Raw genomic sequence first — 22,205 nt, forward strand, 5'->3', positions numbered from 1 at the left:
AGAGCTCCCTCCTTGCTGTGTTTTATTTCACCTCTCTATGTCATTTTTAATCATACAAAATCCACCACAACACTGAGTTATATTCTGGATCACAGAGTGCAAAATAGAACATATAAAACACAGACAAACCACACAGAGCCAAGCCAACATGCTTTACAGTGATATCTATTTTTTTAAAAAACGAGTTTCTATAAAGCATTGCTGTGGATTTTCACAGACATTAGCCACCAGTGTAAGATTTCCAGGCACCATATGTAGAGTAAAGATGATGCAAAGCACTTAGGCTATACATAAATGGCAACTATTCGTATACATCTCCTCAGTAGAGTGTGTGTACTGAGGGTTATCAAAATAACCTAATGGTACATTTAGGTGAGAACGAATAAGAGAACATCGACAGGGTATGATTTGCAGCCATAAAATGTTTTCCAATGAAGGAATTATGATAGATGTGTGCAAACACAGGAATGGCTATTTTGTCATGGCAACGGACTGTTAGTGAAGGTGAGTTTAGAGGGAGGATGACTGAAAGCAAAATTTGCCAAAGCTGTATTGCCTTTCAGTGTTTTCCACACCAAAGAAACTTTGTCACATTCTAGATACAAAAATTATATTCCAGAGTAGCACACAAAAGAAAAGCCTAGGGGGTAGATAGATAGCTCAGTGGTTAAGAATAGGCATTTGTTACAGAGGACCTCAGTTGAGTTTCCAGCGCTAAGTCCAGTGGCTCACAGCAATCTTTCCTGCTTCCACAGGCACCTGAACTCATGGGTACATAGCCCTACACAAATGTACATACATATTGATAAAATTTAAAATTTAAATATGACCTGAAATGAATGTAACTCCCCAGAAAAGTTCCAAAAGCGTTTAACCATGAGGAAAGTTAGAAAACACTTCACACTTTAAAATGAAGGTAATAGGACTTGGGATGCAACTCAATTGGTAGGATGTTTGCCTAGCGTGCATGAGGCCCTGTATTTTGTCCTCAGCACTGCATAAAAATGGCTGTGATGGCACGTGCCTGTAATTCCAACAGTCAAAAGAGTGAAGCAGAAGGATCAGTTATTATGTCATAGTTGGATACATAGTGAGTTGGAGGCTAGCCTAGGACATATACCAACCTGCATTTTGAAAATACACACAGGTAGTCCGTGGTAGGAAACTCTCGGGTCTCCCTTTCCTCTCTAATCCCATTCCCAAGGATCACAAGGACCTTCTCTTTCAACCTTTCTCCCCGTAACTCATCTTCTTATCCCAGAATCCGATCCCAGCAGGCATTCACTGGAACACACTAGCCAAGCAGAACTGGAAACAGGTAAGCTCACTGAAGACCCTTGTTAACCCACATGCCACTCCTGCCAGAAAACAAGGAAAGCTGCCTGCAGACCTTCTCTGGTCTCTCTGTTCCACCAAATCCAGTCCCCCAGTTTCATCCCCAGCTCTGCAGCAGAACATCCATGGCAGCATTCCCTGCCCACCTACTCCCAACTCCTGTTGATCCCTTGGATCTTCCCCTTCTAACCTCCTCCTCCCATTTGTTGCTTTGTTCCAGACACCAACCTCAGCAGGCATCCCCTCCAGGGCAACAAATAGGCTGAAAGTAGACCCACACCTCTGCTACTGCTCACAAGATTCACCCCACCCCCACCCCAGTGTCATTCCCCTATTGAGAGCCACTGGTAACAAAAGACCATGGAGTCTACAACAGTGACAGCTAGAGTTCAGAAGGTCAACCTATCAGAATTAAGGGTTCTGTTAGAGGAAACCATCACAGGAGGTGTTATGGGATTACTGCCTTTTGAATGAACTGGCTGCCTCTTGTTGTAAACTTCTTGTGCAATAACAGCTATGAGTCTCCCCATTTACTGTGCATTTCCATGTTATGTGTGCATGTAATCTCACGATTGCATCTCAATCTTGGGCACAACTTTCCCTGTACATTTGGGGTAATTGGACAACTCTCTCCCCAGCTGTGTTTATTTTTCATTAACATAAATCTGGCTGAGGCCATTCTCTACACAAAAGTATTTCAGCTAAGATGCCCTTTTTCAAGGACAAATGCAGAGAGATAAACATTAGCTCCTCTCACCCACAGATAGAGAAAATAAGCACTAACAATTAATCCTCAACTCCTTACCTTCACCCCAGGTTATTTACACAAGACCATAATTTAAGAGTTTACTGCTCATATTCCTGGGATGATGTTTTAGGCCAGTTTCTAGTTACTGAGTTAAGGCAGTTACTTCCCACTGACCCAAGGAGATTGCTTACAAGGTCAGGCAGGCATGGTGCCAAGCTTCTTTCTTGTGCAAGTTAAGTTTTAACTCTTTCTCAGCCAGGGGCTATTCCTAGATTCCCTAATTGATCTTAGCCTTTAGTTGACCCTACCAGAGAACTCCCCTTTAGGCACTTCCTTTCTGGGTTGTAATTGAAAGTTGACATTTATTGCTTTATGTGTGGATCCTTGTCACCTCTCTCTGTGACCCTGAAAACTTCAAACCTCACATTGCTTTGCCAAAGAATTATTGCTTGTGTGTATATACTGGTTCCCTCACAGCACTGGAAAGATTGAGAAGAACAAGATGAGGATAAGGATGGAAAGAACTAGATAGGGATGAGAGAACAGCAGAAGGGACTGAGAATAGGAGGGACTGAGAAGAGCTAAGTATGAGAACAGAAAAGAAAGTGTATAGATAGAATTGACTTAGAATAATAAAGTGAATGGACTAAAGAACTCAATGTACTTAGATTCACTTGATATCCCTCAGATTAGAATCCTTAGCTGCTTGTAGCTTCTGTTCTGGACCCTGGTAGAAATCTTCTCAAGGCAGGCACCTAGGGAGAATTTGTTAATCCCAACTCTGTAGCAGGAAACTTGCTATGGTCACTTTTTCTTCTAGGACCCCATCCTCAATGGATCACAAAGCCCTTCTCCTCCAGCCTTTCTTCCTCCAGCTCATTCCAGTATCCCAGCCTCCGACACTAGCAGGCATTCCTGTGAACACATCAGCTGAACAGGCAAGGAAAACAGGCAACACACAGACATCACACTCTCCACAAACCCAGAGAGGAAACACAATCCAATGAATAAAACACCCACCCAACAAAGACAAGCCCAGAAATCATCAATCACCTATGCCTATAATCATCCCAAATCCAGATGCCTAAATGCCAGCCTAAAAACACACTCAATAACAGCCAGTGCAACATGTCTCCACTAGAGCCAAGCTATTCTACTATATCAGATCTGAATATTCCAACAGAGCTGTAGCACAATAAAAGACCTTAAACCACCTGTATGAAGATGAAAGAGGAACTTAATAAATCTCTTAAAGAAATCCAGGATCACACAAACAAACAGTGGAATTAAATTAAAAAAAAATTGTCTAAGCCATGAAAAAAGGAAATGAAAGCAAGAAAACACAAAATGAGGAATTTCTGGAAATAAAAAATTTAGGAAATCAAACAGAAACTACAGAGGCAAACGTCACCAACAGAATACATGAAATGGAAGAGAGAATCTCAGGCATTGGAAATATGATAGGTGAAATGAATACATCTGTCAAAGAAAATGTTAAATCTATAAAAGAAGAAGAATAGCTATAGAAGAAGGAGAAATGAAGCTCAAAGGCCCAGAAAATGTTTTCAACAAAATCATAGAAGACAATTTTTCTTATCTAAAGAAGGAGATGCCTATAAAGGTGCAAGAAGCATGAAGAACATTAAATAGATTAGACCAGAAAAGAAAGTCCTCTTGCCACACAATAATCAAAAATCTAAACATATAGAACAAAGAAAGAATATTAAAAGCTACAAGGGGAAAAAGTCAAGGAACACATGAAAGCAGACCTATTAGAATTACATCTGACTTCTCAATGGAGACACTAAAAGCCAGAAAGACATGGACAGATATGCTATAGACACTAAGAGACCATAGATGCCAACCCAAACTAACTTCAATAATCATAGATGGAGAAAATAAGGTATTCCATGATAAATTCAAATTTAAGCAATATCTGTCTATAAATCCAGTCCTATAGAAAGTGGTAGAAGGAAAACTCTAACCTAAGGAGGTTTAACTATACCCATAAAAACACAGGAAATAGCCCAGTGATGGTGACACATGCCTTTAGTCCCAGGATTTGGGAGGCAGAGGCATGTGGATCTCTGTGAGTTTGAGGTAAGTCTGGTCTACAGAGCAAGTTCCAGTACAGACTCCAAAGCTACACAAAGAAATACTGTCTCAAAACTAACAAACAAAAACCCAAAGGAAATAAATAATCTCATTCCAAAAAAAAAAAAAAATCAAAAGAAAGGAAACACACACACACACACACACACACACACACACCACCACCACCACCACCACCACCACCATCACCATGACTACCACAACCACTATCAGCAACAAAGATAACAAGAATCAACAATCGTTAATTGTTGATACCTCTCAATATCAATGGCCTTAATTCTTCCCAAAAGACACAGATTTACACAGTGGATACAAAAACAAGAATCATCCTTCTGCTGCAGCCAATAAACACATCTTAATATCAATGATAGACATTACCTCAGGGTAAAGGGTTGGAAAAAATGGACCTAAAAAGCAAGCTTGTGTAGCCATATTAATATCTAACAAAATAGACTTCAAACCAAAACTAATCAAAAGAAATAGGGAAGGACACTACATATTCATCAAAGGAAAAATCCACCAAGAAGGTATTTCAATTTTAATATCTGTGCCCCAAACACAAGGGCATCCAAGTTTGTGAAACAAACCTTACTACAGGATAAATCACATACTGACCCTTACACATTGATAGTGGAAGACTTCATTAACCCATTCTTACCAACAGACAAGTCATCCAGACAAAAACTAAACAGAGAAATACTAGAGCTAACATATAATATTGACCAATTAGATGTAATAGATATTTACAGAACGTTTCACCCCAAAACAAAACAATATGCCTTCTTCTCTGCAACTCATGGAACTTTCTCCAAAATTAATCATGTACTCAGACACAAAGCAAGTTCAACAGATATAAGAAAATTTAAATAATTTCCTGCATCCTATCAAACCACCACAGATTAAAGCTAGATATCAACAACAGAAAGTTTACGAACTCATGAAAACTGAACAAGTTAGTTCTTGGAGAAAATCAACAAGATAAACAAACCTTTATCCAAATTAACGAAAAGGTGGAGAGAGAATATCCAGTTAAGAAAATCAGAAACAAAAGGGAGACATAATGACAGATACCAAGGAAATCCAGAGAATCATAAAGACATAGTTTAAAATCCTGTATCCCCCCAATTGAAAAATCTTAAATAAATGGGCAATTTTTTGTAAGATACTACTTCCCAAATGTAAATGAAGAACAACTAAACAATTTAAACAGACTCACAACTCTAGTAAAATAGAAGCAGTTGTTATAAGTCCCTCTCCAAAAATGCCAAGGGACAGGTGGTTTTAGCACAGATTCTACTTTCAAAGAGTTAATGCCAATACTTCTCCAATTATTCCACACAATAGAAACAGAAGGTCCATTGCTCAATTCACCTTACAGGGCCATATTACCCTAATACCAAAACACACAAATATTTAACAAAAAAAGGAAATTACAGACCAATTTTATTTTTGAACATAGATGAAAAAAATCAATAAAATACTTGCAAATTAAATCAAAGAACACGTCAAAAAGATCATCCACCATCATCAAGTAGGTTTTATCCTAGAGATGCAGGGATAGTTCAACATACATAAATCAATAACTGTAATCCACTATAGAATTAGACTGAAAGACAAAAAACACATGATCATCTCATTAGATGCAGAAAAAGCCTTTGACAAAATTTAAAACCCCTTAATGATAAGTCTTGGAGAGATTAGGGATAAAAAGGGCATATTTAAGCATAATAAAGGCAATTTACAGCAAGCATATAGCCAACATCAAATTAAATGGAGAGAAAAATCAAAGCAATTTCTCTAAAATCAGGAAGAAGACATGTTGTCCACCACATACCTATTCAAAATCATACTTAAAATTTTAGCTAGATCAATAAGACAGCTGAAGGAGATCAAGGGGATACAAATTGGAAAGGAAGAAAATCAAAGTATCATTATTGCAGGTGATATGAGAGTATACATAAGCAACCCTAAAAATGACACCTGGGAACTCCTACAGATAATAAACATTTTCAGCAAAGTATCTGGTTACAAGATTAACTCAAAAAAAAAATCAATAGCCCTCCTATATACAAATGACAAATGGACTAAGGAAGAAATCAATAAAACAGCACCTTTCACAATAGTCTCAAATGCTACAAAATAACTTGGAGGAACTCTATCCAAGCATGTGAAAGATTTATCTGATACAAACTTTAAGTCTTTGAAGAAGGAAAGTGAAGAAGATGTGAGGAGATGGAAAGATCCCCTATTTTCATGGATCAGTAGGACTGACACAGTAAAAATGACCATCCTACCAAAAGCAATGTACAGATTTAATGCAATCCCTAATAAATTCCAAGACAATTCTTCATAATAGACTTTGAAAGGACAATTTTCAACTTCATGTGGAAAAACAAAAACCCAGGCTAGCTATAATAATTCTGAAAAAAAGAACTGCTTTAACTCTCCCTATTCCTGATTTCAAATTGTACTACAGAAAATAGTAATAAAAACAACATGATATTGGCATAAAAAGAGACACATTGATCACTGGAATTGAACTGAAGACCTAGACTTAAATCCACACACATATGGACCCCTGACTTTTTATAAAGAATGCAAAAATACACACTGGAAAAAAGGCGTCTTCAAGAAATGATGCTGGTCAAACTAGATGGCTGCATGTACAAGAATGCAAATGTATCTGTACTTACCACACTGCAGAAAACTCAAGTCCAAGCGGATCAAAGACCTCAATGTAAAACCACATATATGGAACTTGACAGAAGAGAAAAGTCAGAAATAGCTTTTAACTCACAGGTACAGGGAATAATTTCTGAACAGAACTCTTACAGCACAGGCACTAAGATCAGAAATTAATAAATGGGACCCCATGAACCTGAAAATCTCCTGTAAGGCAAAGGACATAATTATTCAGAAAAATAAGGTGCTTATAGTATAGGAAAATTTTTTTACCAGCTCCACATCTGATAGAGGATTAATATCCAACATATATAAAGAACTCAAGAGACTAGATATCAGAAAAAAAATTTTGAAAATTGGGGTACAGATCTAAAGAGAATTCTCAATAAAGGAAATTCAAATGGCTGAGAAACACTTAAAGAAATGTTCAACATCTTTAGCTTTCAAAGGAAATGTAAATCAAAACTGCTTTGAGATTCTATCTTATACTTGTCAGAATGGCTAAGATCAATAACACAAGTGACAGCTTATACTGGTCAGTAAGTAGAATAAGAGTTCTGTATGGAGTTCTAGTGGGAGTTCAAACTGGTACAGCTACTATGGAAATCAACATGGCAGCTCCACAAATGGTTGGGAATTGATCTACCTCAAAATGCAACTATCCTACTCTTGGGAATATACCCAAAGGCTACCCCATCCTACCCCAAGGACACTTGTTCAACCATGTTGATTGGTGTTTTATTCATAATAGTCAGAAACTGGAAACAACCTAGATGTCCCTCAAAAGAAGAATGAATAAGGAAAATGAGATACCTTTACACAATGGAGTATTACTCAGCTGTTAAAAAAATGACATCACAAAATGCAGGCAAATGGATGGAGCTAGAAAAAAGTCATCCTGAGTGAGATAACCCAGACCCAGAAAGATACACATGGTATGTATTTATTTATAAGTGGATATAGGCCTTTAAGTAAATGATAACCAATATACCAATCAATAGACCCAGATATGTAAAGAGGAGGGATCTAAAGGGGATGCATGGATTTTCCTTGGAAAGGAAAATAGAATATATTTTTATGGACAGACTGGGGGTGGGTGGGGATGAGAGATGGAGGAAAAGGTTGGAAGGGAGATCAGGAGGAGGGAGACAGTGTGAGGAGAGATGACTGGAATAGGGGTATTCCAGTACAGTGGAAACTTCCTGTAATGTATGAAGGTTACCCTGATGAGAACTTCCAGTAATAAGGGATACAGAGTCTCAAATGGCTATCTCTTGTTGCCAGGTGAGATTTCCACTGGTGGGCCAGGGTTTCATTCAATTGAGTGGTTGGCCAAGGGGGTCCCATGGAAATTCCCAAACAACCCATTCTGTTGCTAAAACAAAGGGTTGCTCTTTGCAAACTGACTGCAGGGTCCCGCTGCTAAGGACAACACCCACACAACTCCTTAAACATGGAGAGGTCAAGTTGGTGCCTACAAGTAGCCTTCACCCCTACATTCTAGTCTCTTTGATAAGTGAAGGTACCTTGCAGGCTACAGAGAGAGAAAAATGGATGTCAATCCAGCCACCAGAATTTTGACCTACTGCCTGTCTTGCCTGCAAAATATGCTAGGGCAATGGTGTCTCAGATCTTGTGGGAGTAGCCAACTAGTGTCTGATTTTACTTTCGGCATACTCCATGAGAAGGAATCCATACCCATCACTGCTAGGGTAACCAAGAACCAGAGACGAGATAGCCCAGAGACCTAAGGTAAAACAAAACACTACTAGTCTAAAAAGATATATCAATAAAATGACTCCTAATGATGTACTGCTATACTCAGAGATCAGTATCTTATCTAGTCATCATTAGAGGCTTCTATGGTGATATTTTATTTGTACTGAAATGTGATTTTATTTGTATATTAACAAATAAAGTTGCTTGGGGATCAGAGCTAATAGCAAGCCATCACAGAAGCTGGGCGGTGGTGCATGCCTTTAATCCCAGCTCTTGGGAGGCAGAGCTAGGCAGATCTCTGTGTGTTCAAGGATACAGCCAGCATGGAGACACACACCTTTAATCTCAATACCAACCATAGAAAATCTGGAAGACTGTACAAACAGGCAGTGATAAGGCGGTCATGTGGTTGGGTTTACAACCAATGAGAAGGCAGAACAGAAAGTCTTTATAAAAACAAACACACAGGAAATAGCTCTCTTGGCTGAAGAGGATAGCTGCAGAGTTTCATTCATTCATGAAGGGTAAGGCTCTTTGCTCTGACCTCTTGGGCTTTCATCTTTGCACTGGTTCTGTGTTTCTTATTGAGTAAGACAGTTACTTCTACAGGCTTCTTCTGACAGCAGGTAGGAACAGATGCAGAGACCCACAACCAGATATTATATCCAAGTTCCTCCCCTCAGAGCTCAGGGAATCCCCTAGAGATTGTAAGATCCAGAGATGATAGAGGATACTATGAGAACATAGCCCTTTTCCTCATGTTGGATTGCCTTGTCTAACTTTGATATGACAGTTTTGGCTTCATTTTATTATATTTTACTTTCTCGTGTTTGGCTATTGTCTCTTTAGAAGCCTCATCTTTTCTAATGAGAGACATGGAGTGGATCTGGAGGGGAGAGGAAGTTAGGAGGTATTGAGAGGAATAGAGGGAGGGAAAAATATAATCAGGACATTTGAGAAAATAATCTATTTTTCAATAAGAGGAAAAATAAACATAGTCAAATGATAAAAAACAGAGATAATATATATAGATCTACCTCTAGGGTCACTAATACATTTGATTTAGTGGTATATTAAAACATAGCCACATCCATGAGACCTGTTGAGTAGCATTTACCATTTTTGCAGTATGCTCTCTAACATCTCTCCAGCCTACAAAGACAATCTCTGAACTTCCTAACTTCTCCATACTTGCCCTCTCCCTGAACTTCTCTAACATTGGGTATCTGCCATTCCTCGAGCTTTGTCCCTATGTCATGTTCTTGTGAAGACTTTCATAAACAGTAGTAGGATGAATGAGTCTCCCCCCCCACGCCCCGCCTATTCTTGTCTTTTAATCTCTCGCCATACTATAACTTTTCAAGGAATAGAATGACCATATTGAGTCCTACATGCACAATGTTCATATGCTATGTATGCTATTTAAAAAAATCTCTACTAGTTATCTAAGACTTCTGGTTAAGGAAGATTGTTGAACTCTTCAAATAGATACATTAAATGGGTATGTGAGAGTTTAACAATTTGAAATGCTCTACCTTTTTTTTTTCTCCTAATCTGTTCAGGCTGTAGTCATTGTTACAGCTTTCACACATTTTGTCTGTCTGCCTTAGGACTGAATCTGACTCTTGGGCTTCTGCAGGCCAATTTTAAAGTGAAAAGCTGTGTATATCAGTTGCTTTCCTGTTGCTGGGATAGAAGACCATGTAAAGGCAATTTAAGGAAGGAAGGGTAATTGGTTTGTGATTCCAGAGGATTAAAGTCCGTGATGGTGGGAAAGCATGGCAGTAAGTGGAGAGATCACATCTTGCATTGCAAGCAGAAAGCAAGGAGAGCAAATTGGATTTAGGCAAGGCATTTTTTCTCAAAGACTATTTCCAGGAACAGTTCCTCCAGAAAGGCTAGACCACCTACACTTTCCCAAATATCACTAACAACTGGGAACCGAGTGTTCAAGTCCCCAAGGCCTGCTGGGATATTTCTCATTCAAGATGCCACATATCACTCACTGGCTCCCACAGGCTTGTGTCAATAACATAATACAAAATGCATTTAGTCTAACTTTAAAAGTCCCTATAATTTTTCATAGTCTTAACACTATAAAAGTCCAAAAATCTCTTTTGAGCCTTTAAGGCATTCTCATTATTGTAACCCCTATAAAATCAAGAAGCAAATTACATACTCTCAACATACAATGACAACAAATACACATTACCATTCTAAAAGGGAAAAAGTGGAGGAATAGTAAAGAAATACTGGACCAAAAACATACTGAAACCAAGCAAGGCAAATGGCACTTCTTTGGGAATGTGGGCTTCGTATTCTTAAAATTGCTTCCTGCTGGGTATGGGCGACGTTATCTTTATCCTGAAAGAAAAAATTTAGGTTAGTTGTCAAATTCTAGGAAAGGTAACTATATCCTTCGTTATCCAGTCTGTGTATAATGCCAAAGTTCAGGGTTTATCTCAAGTCCTTATTCAAGTAGTCTTTGAGACTGGATCATCTCAGCTAGTCATCTCAAAATTGTTCTGAGCACCTTGTAGGCCAAAGCTGATCTGTAGATGATGTTTGTCAGCTTAGTGATATTATTATTGTCCATGTGGAATTGTTGTTGTTGTGGGGCCCCATCTTCTTTCTGGAGACTTCAGTTGATGTTAAGACTGGCCGTGATTTCCTGCAGAAAACTGATAAGAGACTCGAACACCAAGACATATATATGCAGCTAATTGAAGCCTTTTTTCTAGAATTAGTTAGTACTCTATCAGTTACTATGTTGAGAGGTTCTGAAAAATCCATTAATACCAACAGAATAGCATATAATTCTGATTTTTAAACTAAATTATAAGGACTTTGATCCACTTTACTTAAATTTTCTCATTTGTAACCTGCCTTTCCTTGTTTGTTGGCATCTGTATAAAATGTACGAACTCCAGATATGGGTTTTTCCTGTACAATCTGAGGTGAGATCCAATCAGCTCTCTTTATAAGACCAATTCTATCACTTTTGGGATATTTGCTGTTAATTTCTCCCCAAAAATTACTGCAAGCTCTTTTCCAAAGTTCACTTTCTGTCCATAATTTTTCAATGTCCTCCTTAGTTAAAGGTACGACAATTTCTGCTGGGTCTATGCCTGCTAATTGACGAAGTCTCAATTTTCCTTTCCAAATCAAGTCAGAGATCTTTTTCCACATAAGTTTTTAATTTTTTATTTGGTTTATTTGGTAAAAATATTCATTCCAATATAATATCTTACCTCTGCATTAATATTCCTGTAGGAGAATGCCTAGAAGGTAAAATAACCAAAATGCAATCCAGCTTTAGATCAATATGATCCACATGCCCTTCATGGATTTTCTTTTCTACCAAGGCCAATTCTTTCTCAGCTTCAGGTGATAATTCTCTTGGACTATTTAAGTCCTTGTCACCTCCTAAGGTTTTGAACAAATTATTCAGTTCATCATTTTTTACTCCAACAATAGTTCATAGATGAGAAATATCTCCAAATAATCTTTGAAAGTCATTAAGAGTCTGTAGTCTATCTCTCCTAATTTGCACCTTTTGGAGTCTAATTTTTTGTAGCTCTATTTTATATCCTAAATAATTAATAGAATTTCCTCTTTGTATCTTTTCAGGAGCAATTTGTAATCCCCAGCAAGGCAAAGTTTTCTTTACTTCTTCAAACATTCTTTCTAAAGTATCTGCATTTCTGTCAGCTAGTAAAATATCATCCATATAATGATAAATTATAGATTTAGGAAAATTTTTACATACCACTTCCAAAGGCTGTTGTACCAAATATTGGCACAGAGTTGGGCTATTCAACATTCCCTGTGGGAGGACCCTCCATTGAAATCTTTTAACCGGTTGAGAATTATAAGTAGGCACTGTAAAAGCAAATCTTTGTCTTTTTCTTGTAAGGGTATTGAAAAGAAACAGTCTTTTAAATCAATAACTATGAGAGGCCATCCTTTTGGTAACAGAGTAGGCAAAGGCATCCCAGATTGTAGAGAGCCCATTGGCTGAATAACTTTGTTAATTGCTCTAAGGTCTGTTACCATTCTCCATTTACCAGATTTCTTTTTAATAACAAATACAGGGGAATTCCAAGGGCTGGTTGATTCTTCAATATGCTGAGCATTTAACTGTTCTTCTACCAGCTCTTCTAAAGCTTGGAGTTTCTCTGTTGTTAAAGGCCATTGCTGAACCCATACAGGCTTGTCTGTTAACCATTTTAAAGGTAGAGCTGTTGGTGTCTTTGGGAGATCATCAGTTGTTGTGCCCTGTTCTTGTAAAATATGGATGGCTGGTGACCACTCATTAGAATAATACCTTCTAATATTTCTCTCAGAAACATGTGCTAGTTTATGATTTATTTCTGAGATTGGAGGGATGCTAATCTGAGTATTCCATTGTTGCAACAAGTCTCGACCCCACAGGTTCATAGCTATGTTAGGCACATGTGGTTTTAATTTTCCTCTCTGTCCTTCTGGACCTATACATTCGAGACATCTTGCCCTCTGTTTCACTTGAGATAATGTCCCAATTCCTAACAGTTGAACGTTTACCTCCTGAAGAGGCCAAGTTGCATGCCAAAATTCTGGTGCAATTATGGTAACGTGCGCACCTGTGTCTACCAGACTAGACAATAAAACACCATTTATTTTTATCTTTAATTTTGGTCTTTTTCATTAATAGAAGTTTGCCAAAAATTTTTCTTTATGTTTTCTCCTGAATTTTCTATTCTCTCTGTTTCATCATCCTGACCAGCATGATTTATTCCAATAGGCATTTGGTTATTTAATTGCTCTGAGCAGGGGTTTCCTCTATGGCTGCAGGAAAGGTTTGAACTGGATTTGCTATGGGGCCTGCATGAGGCCCCTCTGGGAGTTTCCCCGAAGACCAAGGCAAAGGATTACCCTGTCTGTCCCTTGTTGATCTATATTTGTTGGTCCAGTGTTTTCCCTTACCACACCTTCTGCATACTCCAGAAGGAAGGGCATTCTGTTGCCATTGTTCCTTGAAGAAACATTGTTTCTAGGAATGACCTGTTTACAGTCCCTTTTCAAATGTCCTTGCTTTCCACATTTAAAACATCTAACATTCCTCAAAGCTTTTGAAATTGCTTCTCCTATCCACATATCATCATAGTCATGAGCCTCAACATTAACTGTGTCTCTAATCCAATCTTCCAAAGGTGTAGATCTTGCCTTTAATGGCCTAATTATTCTTTTGCATGCTGCCTTCACATTCTCAAAGGCCAAAGATTCAATTATTATCTGACTAGCTTCTGAATCTGGGACCATTCTCTTTACTGCTAAAGCCAGTCTTTCTAAAAAATCTGTGAAAGATTCTTTTGGGCCTTGTATAACCTTTGTAAATGACTCAGTTTTTTTTTTTTTCCTGGTTCCTCAACTCTGTCCCATGCATTCAAGGCTGCCGTTCGACATAGAATTAGGGTTTGGACATCATATAAACATTGTGTTTGTACTAAAGCATATTGGCCTTCTCCAATAAGCTGATCCTGGCCGACTTGCATTCCTTTATCCCTCCATTGTTTTTCTATGTTTTTAGCCTCATCCTTGAACCAAGTTAGCCACTGGAGCCTTTGACTGGGTTCCAGACCAGCCTGTGTCAGCTCCCACAAGTCCTGTGGTATAATCCTATTATATGTTGACCAAGAGTTTAACATTTGCTTTACATATGGGGAATGTATGCCATAAGATACTATTGCCTCCTTAAACCTTCGTAAATCTAACATTTCAATTGGAGCCCAAATATTTTGTGTAGTTATTTGATTAGGCAACTGCTGTACGGTTACTGGATAAATTAAGGGTGACTGTGTGAAAACAGGCTTTCTTTCTGTAACCTTATGATCCAATCTTGAAACAACAATTCATTGTTAATTTCTTCTGTCTGAATTTGAATTTCTTTATGATTCATTTTTACAGATTTAACAAGTTTTTCTAAAACTGTTATCCTGGCACTTAAATTGACTTTCCTTTTAAATAGTAAAATGAGGATAAGCGTAGTAATAAGCTGCATAATTCAATCAACATTAATCTTCTCATATAGTTGTTCCATTGTCAGACTGCCTAAAATTTCAAACAAAGCCCAATTTTCTTCCAATGTACACATAAAACCTATTTTTTTTAATGTGGAAAAAAATTCTCTTTTAAATAGTTTCCTTTAAAATATCTGATATGTTAAGTGACTTACCAAGTCTGCATAGAACAGTAAAAATCCGAGGGAATTTCAAAACAGCCACCTAGTGTCTGAGGTGTGAATCCAGAGAGAGAGAGAGAGAGGGAGAGAGAGAGAGAGAGAGAGAGAGAGAGAGAGAGAGAGCAAGAAAGCATAGCCACAAGTTCTGCCTAAGAGCTTGACTCCAGCCACGTGTTCCCTCTTGAGCCAAGTCAAGCCTTGGCTCTGGCTTCCTTAAGCTCTGACCATGTGTGTTGGCTTTACAGGCAGGGTCCCTGTTCAGCAGGGCAGGCCTGAGTTGTTTGTAGGACCAGCTTTATGCTAACCGCTTGGGGCTATGGTCAGTCTGGCCTGAGGCCAAGCCAACCTAGGCCTGGGCTAGGGAGCCAAGCACCCGGGCTAGGGAACCGGCTGCCCAGGCAGAAGCTGGACCTGCCACCAAGCCAAGCCAAGTGGTTTTTAGTGGATTCTTGTCACGTTGGGGGCCAAATGTAGATGTAACCAACCATTTTATTAAATAAGAAACACAGAACCAATGCAAAGAAGAAAGCCAAGAGATCAGAGCTAAAAGCCTTACCGCCTGCTGCAGCTAGCCTCTTCAGCCAAGAGACCTCTCTGAAAAAGACCTACTTCCTGTGTGTTTGTCTTTATATAGTCTTTCTGTTCTGCCTTCTTATTGGTTGTAAACCCAAATACATGACTGCCTCGTCACTGCCTGTCTGTAGAGACTTCCAGGTCTTCTATGGTTGGTATTGAGATTAAAGGTGTGTGTCTCCAATGCTGGCTGTATCCTTGAACACACAGAGATCTACCTAGCTCTGCCTACCAAGTGCTGGGATTAAAGGCATGTACCACCACGGCCCAGCTTTTGCTATGGCTCTAATAGCTCTGACCTGTGGGCAGCTTTATTTATTAACATACAATTAAAATCACATTTCACTACAAATAAAATACCATTTTCTCATTTTCACTGTAGGCATGCATAAGAATGACTACTAATAACCATAAGACAGAGTCAATATCAGACTACCTTGAAATCTTCAAAGGTTAGTATTGCTGCCTGGGTGAAACCAGCCTCCAAAGCAGCTCATGTTTGAGATGAAATCCATGGCTCTGGCAAAGCTAAGATTTTCTTTCTATCTGAGAAGGGTAAGGAAAAAGACACCTACACATCCTCTTGTAGCTAGAGTTTTCCTGCCTTGCCCACAGTCAGGACAAATCTCTCTCACCCGCCAGCCCCACAGCCGCTCAGACCCAACCAAGTAAACACAGAGACTTATATTGCTTACAAACTGTATGGCCGTGGCAGGCTTTTTGCTAACTGTTCTTATATCTTAAAGTAACCCATTTCTAGAAATCTATACCTTGCCACGTGGCTCGTGGCTTACCAGCATCTTCGCATGCTGCTTGTCCTGGCAGTGGCTGGCAGTGACTCCTGCCTTCCTGTTCTTTTATTTCTCCTCTCTGTTAGTCCGGCCTATACATCCTGCCTAGCCACGACCAATCAGGTTTTATTTATTGACCAATCAGAGCAACTTGACATACAGACCATCCCATATTACAGCCAAGTGCAGACCATCTCAGACACCTGCACTCAGGCCCATGGTCCTAATCATCCTCTATGCAGACCTGCTGGGTAACGCCACAAGGAACCCAAGAAGGGCTCCCACAGGACATACAGAACATCCCACAGCATCCTCTAGATAGTTTCCTTCTTTATTTATCAGCCTCTTTTGATGGACTGACTGGGCTGGACTCAGCTGCCTTGGGTTTGGCTGACTTCCCCATACAGCCATATAAAAGGGTATTCATTACCTTTTATATTGTTACATAAAGTATTTCCTCATACCAAGGTCCCTAACCCAATTTACATGTCTTACTGAAGGAGACCATCACTTGCCTCCATGACTCTAGTCCTTCATTAAGCATTGTGTGCAATACACTAATAATACAAGAGCCCCAGGTGTGCCTGGGGTGACTTGTGACCAAGGTCATGGGATGGCCACAAGGCTCCCTCATCTAAACAATCCTCATTCTCTACAGGGATTCTTCAGCATCAAAGTACTTCTAAGAAATGTCTGTTTATTCTAATCTCTATCCCACACAGTGATTTTGCTAAATTCCTACAGAGAACAGGTAACATGTTTGTCATCTCCCTTATATGATTAAAAATGGGTTGGTGATTTATCTCAGTGTTAGAGCACTTGCCTAGCAAGCACAAGGCCCTGGGTTTGGTCTTCAGCTCCAGAAAAAAAAAAAACTAAAAGAAAAATGCCAGGTGGTAGTGGCACACACCTTTAATCCCAGCACTTAGGAGGCAGAGCCAGGCAGATCTCAATGAGTTCGAGGCCAGCCTGGTCTCCAAAGCGAGTTCCAGGAAAGGCACAAAGCTACACAGAGAAACCCTGTCTTGAAAAAAAAAAAGTAATCCCAATATACCATATACATTTATGTCTAAGTAACTTATTGCAGATCAACAGACAATAAGCAGACAGAAAGCACCTTTTTACAGACAACTCCCTTGATGGCAGGGTGTGTACCAGGCTACCAAGAAAGAATCAGTCATTCTACTGTCTATCTTGAAAGTTAATCTTACAAGAAATCCTGAAGGAATCACAAACTTAAACATTTGTACATAAAAGATAATCAATTGGCTGTATTTAGATTATTTAGATCCTCAGGGTGTATACCTGTCGGTCACTAGTTTCTTAGATCAGGAAAACTGAGGTCAGGAATGGGTACAAGGACACCAAGAACCTTGTCTGTGTCATTACGCATTAAGAGAATTAGGGCCAGTCTGACTTCCAGAGAATTCAGTTGTTCTCTTTTAATCATTAAGCTGAGCTGTTATCTAAAGGAGCTTCTAAGGTGGAAATCAAAGGTCTTGGCTGAAAAACCCATCTTTGTATATACTTTTATTCATCAAGGCTCTGTATAAGATAATATTATTATTATCAACTAGAAGGTACAGCTAGATAGGAGGCCATCTTCATAATTATTTGCAGGTAAAATTGTCCAGAAGAATGAGATGTTTCCAATGAGATAAATGTATTACCTTATAGGCAGTAAGGGATTTCCCCACACCCAATTCAATCTTGCCAGATATCAGAGAAAGATAGTAACAGCAAGCATGCAAGGTCACAGCAGAAACAGGAGATATTCTGGAGTCTGTGATCTCAGGGGCCTTGCCTACCACAGATTTGTTCTCTGGGAAGTTACAGCCTGGTGGGCCAACACCCTGAACCACAATTGTCACCTGCTGCCCCACAATATGGCTACCAGCAGGTTAGTCTACAACTTTTTAATTTATTCATGGGCAAGTTCTTATCACAAGGACAGAAAATCACCACAGTCTGTGCAAAAATGCCAAAGGATGGTCATTAACCCAGTTGTGAATGTTGTTCCACATTGAAACCTCTAGAGTTGGGCTTCCACAACCCACATAGCGCTCAGCAATACTGTCTTCAAAGTTCCTATTAGAACAGCCCATGAAGCTCTTTACAGAATTTAGCTACTTTTCTAGCCCAAATTTCCAAAATCTTTTACATTCCTCCAAAAAACAATGTTGTCAGGTTCTTCACAGCAGCACCACCTCCCAGTACCAACTTCTGTATTAATTACTTTTTTGTTGCTTTGATAAAACACTATGACCAAGGAAGCTGTAAACGAAAGAGTTTATTTGGGCATATGGCTCCAAAGGTTTCGAATCCATGACATCAAGGATGCATGCAGAAAGATGGGAACTCACATCCTGAATCACAAGCATGCAGCAGAAAGAGAAAATTTAAAGTAGCTGAGAATTTTTACTCTCAGTGTCTACCTCCAGCAAGCCCAAATATTTCCACCAACTGTTGCATAATTGGTCAAATGCCCAACTCGTATGAGGGACATTCCTCATCCCAACAAGCACAGTGTTAGTGATTTATAGTGTGTCAGAAGGCATAAAGGGAAAGAGAAAATAGCCTGGTAAAATAAATAAGGCCAACAATCGGGAGCAGGAAGTTGACCAGGACAATGAACATTTGGTGTTAAGTCAAAGAAATCTGTATTACTAGCTCAAGTAAATTTAATTAATGAACAGTCCAATCTTGGTGAACTATTAGAATGTGCACTCCAATAGATAAGCAAAAGCAGTGAAAGTAAGTGCTTTTTCTTTACCGGTGATAGAGGAACATTGGCTTTTTTTTTTATTCCTTCACAGAAAGCCAAATATCTCTGATGTTCAAACCTTGAGATTAGGAGCTTATATTCTTCATTTTCATGGGGGAATTGTCACTGAAGGATAGAAAGTATGCAAGTATGAGCCTCCTGATCATTCCCCAGCCCTCCTCCTGCTTCTGACCATTTTCTTCCTCTTTGTCTTTCTGTTTTCCTCTTCCTCCTCCTCTACCACCTGACTCACTTATACTTTCTCTTTATTTATTTTATGTATTGAGATAAATATTTGCTTGTTTGTTTGTTTTAATAACTTAGTGTTGTCCAGGGAAGAGAATGATTCAGCTTTATGTCTATCTATGTTGCTATACTAAATCTTAAAGTTTTCCAAAACTAAATTTGTTTCTAATACATTATGACAGCACACTGGGGATACACAAGCTGACACTAAGCCTACAAAAACATTTTAGCAAACATGGTTCATTGACTGGGCCAGGTTTTGTCACTGGAATCTGAGGTCAATAGCTCTGGTAGACAAATTGTTTGAAGAAAGCAGATGTATTCAGAATCAATCATAAGGAACATAGAAGAGATTTCCATCTGACCTCTCAATATACAAGGGGCCAGGGAGAGCAAAGTTCATTTATGAGATGTGGTGTTACACTAGAGAAATGGGTAGGAAATTCCTGTCTTCCTGTCTAGATGTCCATCTCCTCCTCTTCTTGAATGTAAACCTGTCCTGGCTTCAGTATCTGAGTTTACTTTGGTGTAAACCAATTCATGTGAAGTTGAGGACAGGAGAGGATTACAGAGCATAGCTTATTAAAAAGAAAGAATAGATAAAGGATGATGGAGAGTTCAAGAGAGGAGGCAAAGTTACTTTAAAAGCAGATGAAAAATTGAAAGGGGAGGCAAAACGTAGGGTTCTCATGATTTAACTCACACCCCAATTTTCCTACAAAATAGCCAGCTAAAATTTATTGCTCTGAACAGGTTTCTATCCTTTCACATTTACAATATGAATATGTGCTCTTCTTGCACCATTGCAGTGCAAACAAGACACAAGTCATTGGTTACCACACGTATGTTTATCACTGTCTTTACTGCCTTTGTCATTGATCCTTGAAACCAGCCTTCTAAACCCACTTTTTATATCTATACCTGTTGGATACGTTTTGTTTAGGATGCTAAAGTCATACAGGAGCCCTTGTGTATTCCTTGATGTCTTATGTAACCATCTCAAACACTTCTGCCTTCAAAATAATTTGCCAAATTACAAACGTCCTGTTTTTTTTCCATCTTGTGGGCCTTTGCTCAATTTGTAGTTCCCTTATCTCTTCCTTAGCTCTAATTTAATTTCTCTTTAATATTTTTAATTCTTCTAATATGTCTCAATTAATGACTAGAAAAGACACTCAGAGACTATTGACCCCTCAAGTGTTCTCATAAAGTCCCATAAGTGAGGACAAAGCTAGCTCTTTGCTTTTACTGTGCACCTGTTACCTTTCCATTGGGTCATCTACTGGCCACGACACACAGACATGTTCATCTCTCTAAGAATGTCTATGTAAACACATGGTTCATTGAATGTTGTTTAGGGCCAGGTTTGATCACCAGAATCTGTGGTCCATAGTGCTAAGAGACAGAAATTGGTTGAAGGAAACAGCTTATACTCAAGATTATCCCTGAGGAAAATAGAGGTGAATTTCCATCTGATGTATTCATTTTTGAGAGATCAAAGACGGCAAAGAATGTGGATGGCACACAAGGGGTTATATTAGGATAACTATCCACTTTTCTTCAAGGCACAGGCAATAACGACAAGAGTAAAGGAGGCACCTGACTGTCAACTGTTTACAATGTTCTGTTGCAGACACCTAAGATACTACTGAAGGTCTCTGATAAGCATACTTAATCTGCAGTGACCTTGTGGTACAGATGAGAGCACCTACCCGCTGAGGGCATTTATCCAGGTCAGCAGGTATGGGAAATCACCATATTGGAACCAGATTACTGTCCTCAGGCAGTAGGGACTTTAGACTCCCTTGAACAAAGGCCACTGAGATAGTGATCAGAACAATCCTTGACAAGGCTGCTACACCATCCTGCCTCTCATCAACCCCACTCCAATTCCTCCTCCCCTTAAACACCAAGCTCGCACAGTCACAGAACCTCTTTCTATTTTCACTGCAATGTGCCCCAGTGTTAAATCTTCTGTCAGTGTATTTCTTTATCACTACTCTTTTTAATTGGATTATTAGCACCGGCAGTCAAACCATCTAGTAAGGATACTGGATCCAGCCTCAAACTCTGTTAACATGACCCCTGTTATCCTTAATTTTTATCACCTTTCATGATTTTTTCAATTGTTTCATCATTTACTTAATTTCTTACATATTTACTGCCTTTGTATTGTTCAACAGATGGTGTGTCTATGGCTTTTCAAACAACCAAGGTTAAGCTCTATGTGATTTCTGCTATCTTGGGGTTGTAGTGCGATGCACCATGGTAGTGGGAAAAGAAACACAGATAAACCCTGGCACATGTTAAGAGATTAGGACACAGTCAGAAAGTAAAGGGAGACGGTGAATCCTTAAACAAACTGAACCAAGGGAAGTCTGAGGAGATGAGGGGTGAGCTGAGGTTCTGAGAGACTGAGCCTGGAGAAAACTTACTGAGCTAGATGAGACTGGAGAAAAGGGATTTGTCCTTCTGGTTCTCTCTAACTGATGCAGCCTGTGCCTAGGGGATACCCCCCCTCCCTTCATTTTTGAAGATAATAGTGGCAACTCAGCTGCAGGTACTAACTCCAGGTATCTTTTCTATCTCTGGTGGCTCCTCCAACTCCTCACTCACACCTTCGTAATTAGTCACTTTGTAGATAAAATTTTGTCAAATTATCCTAATTTGACTGTGCCATCTGTTTCCTGCTGATTCCCTGATGGATACAGTAATTTGTACCAAAAAATCTTCAGGAAAGAGGCCATCAGTATGTCATTGTGAGAGCGTGTTAGTCACAGATTTGAATATTTCCAGAGAACCACGTTGTGGGGTGAGAGAGGAGATGAATGTACCATGCAAGGAAGAGACATGATCTGTGGTATGTGACAGCATCGTGATTACTCCAACCATCACTAGAGACAGCAGCAAATGAAATGCAGAGAGGCAGAACACTAGGTATCAATTGGCTTTGTTAGTTGATAATACTACAGTGATGGCTGTAGAATGACTTTGTTCTCATAATGATGTTTTGGT

Source organism: Peromyscus leucopus, chromosome 15, assembly GCF_004664715.2.
Source record: "Peromyscus leucopus breed LL Stock chromosome 15, UCI_PerLeu_2.1, whole genome shotgun sequence".
Classification (NCBI taxonomy): domain Eukaryota; kingdom Metazoa; phylum Chordata; class Mammalia; order Rodentia; family Cricetidae; genus Peromyscus; species Peromyscus leucopus.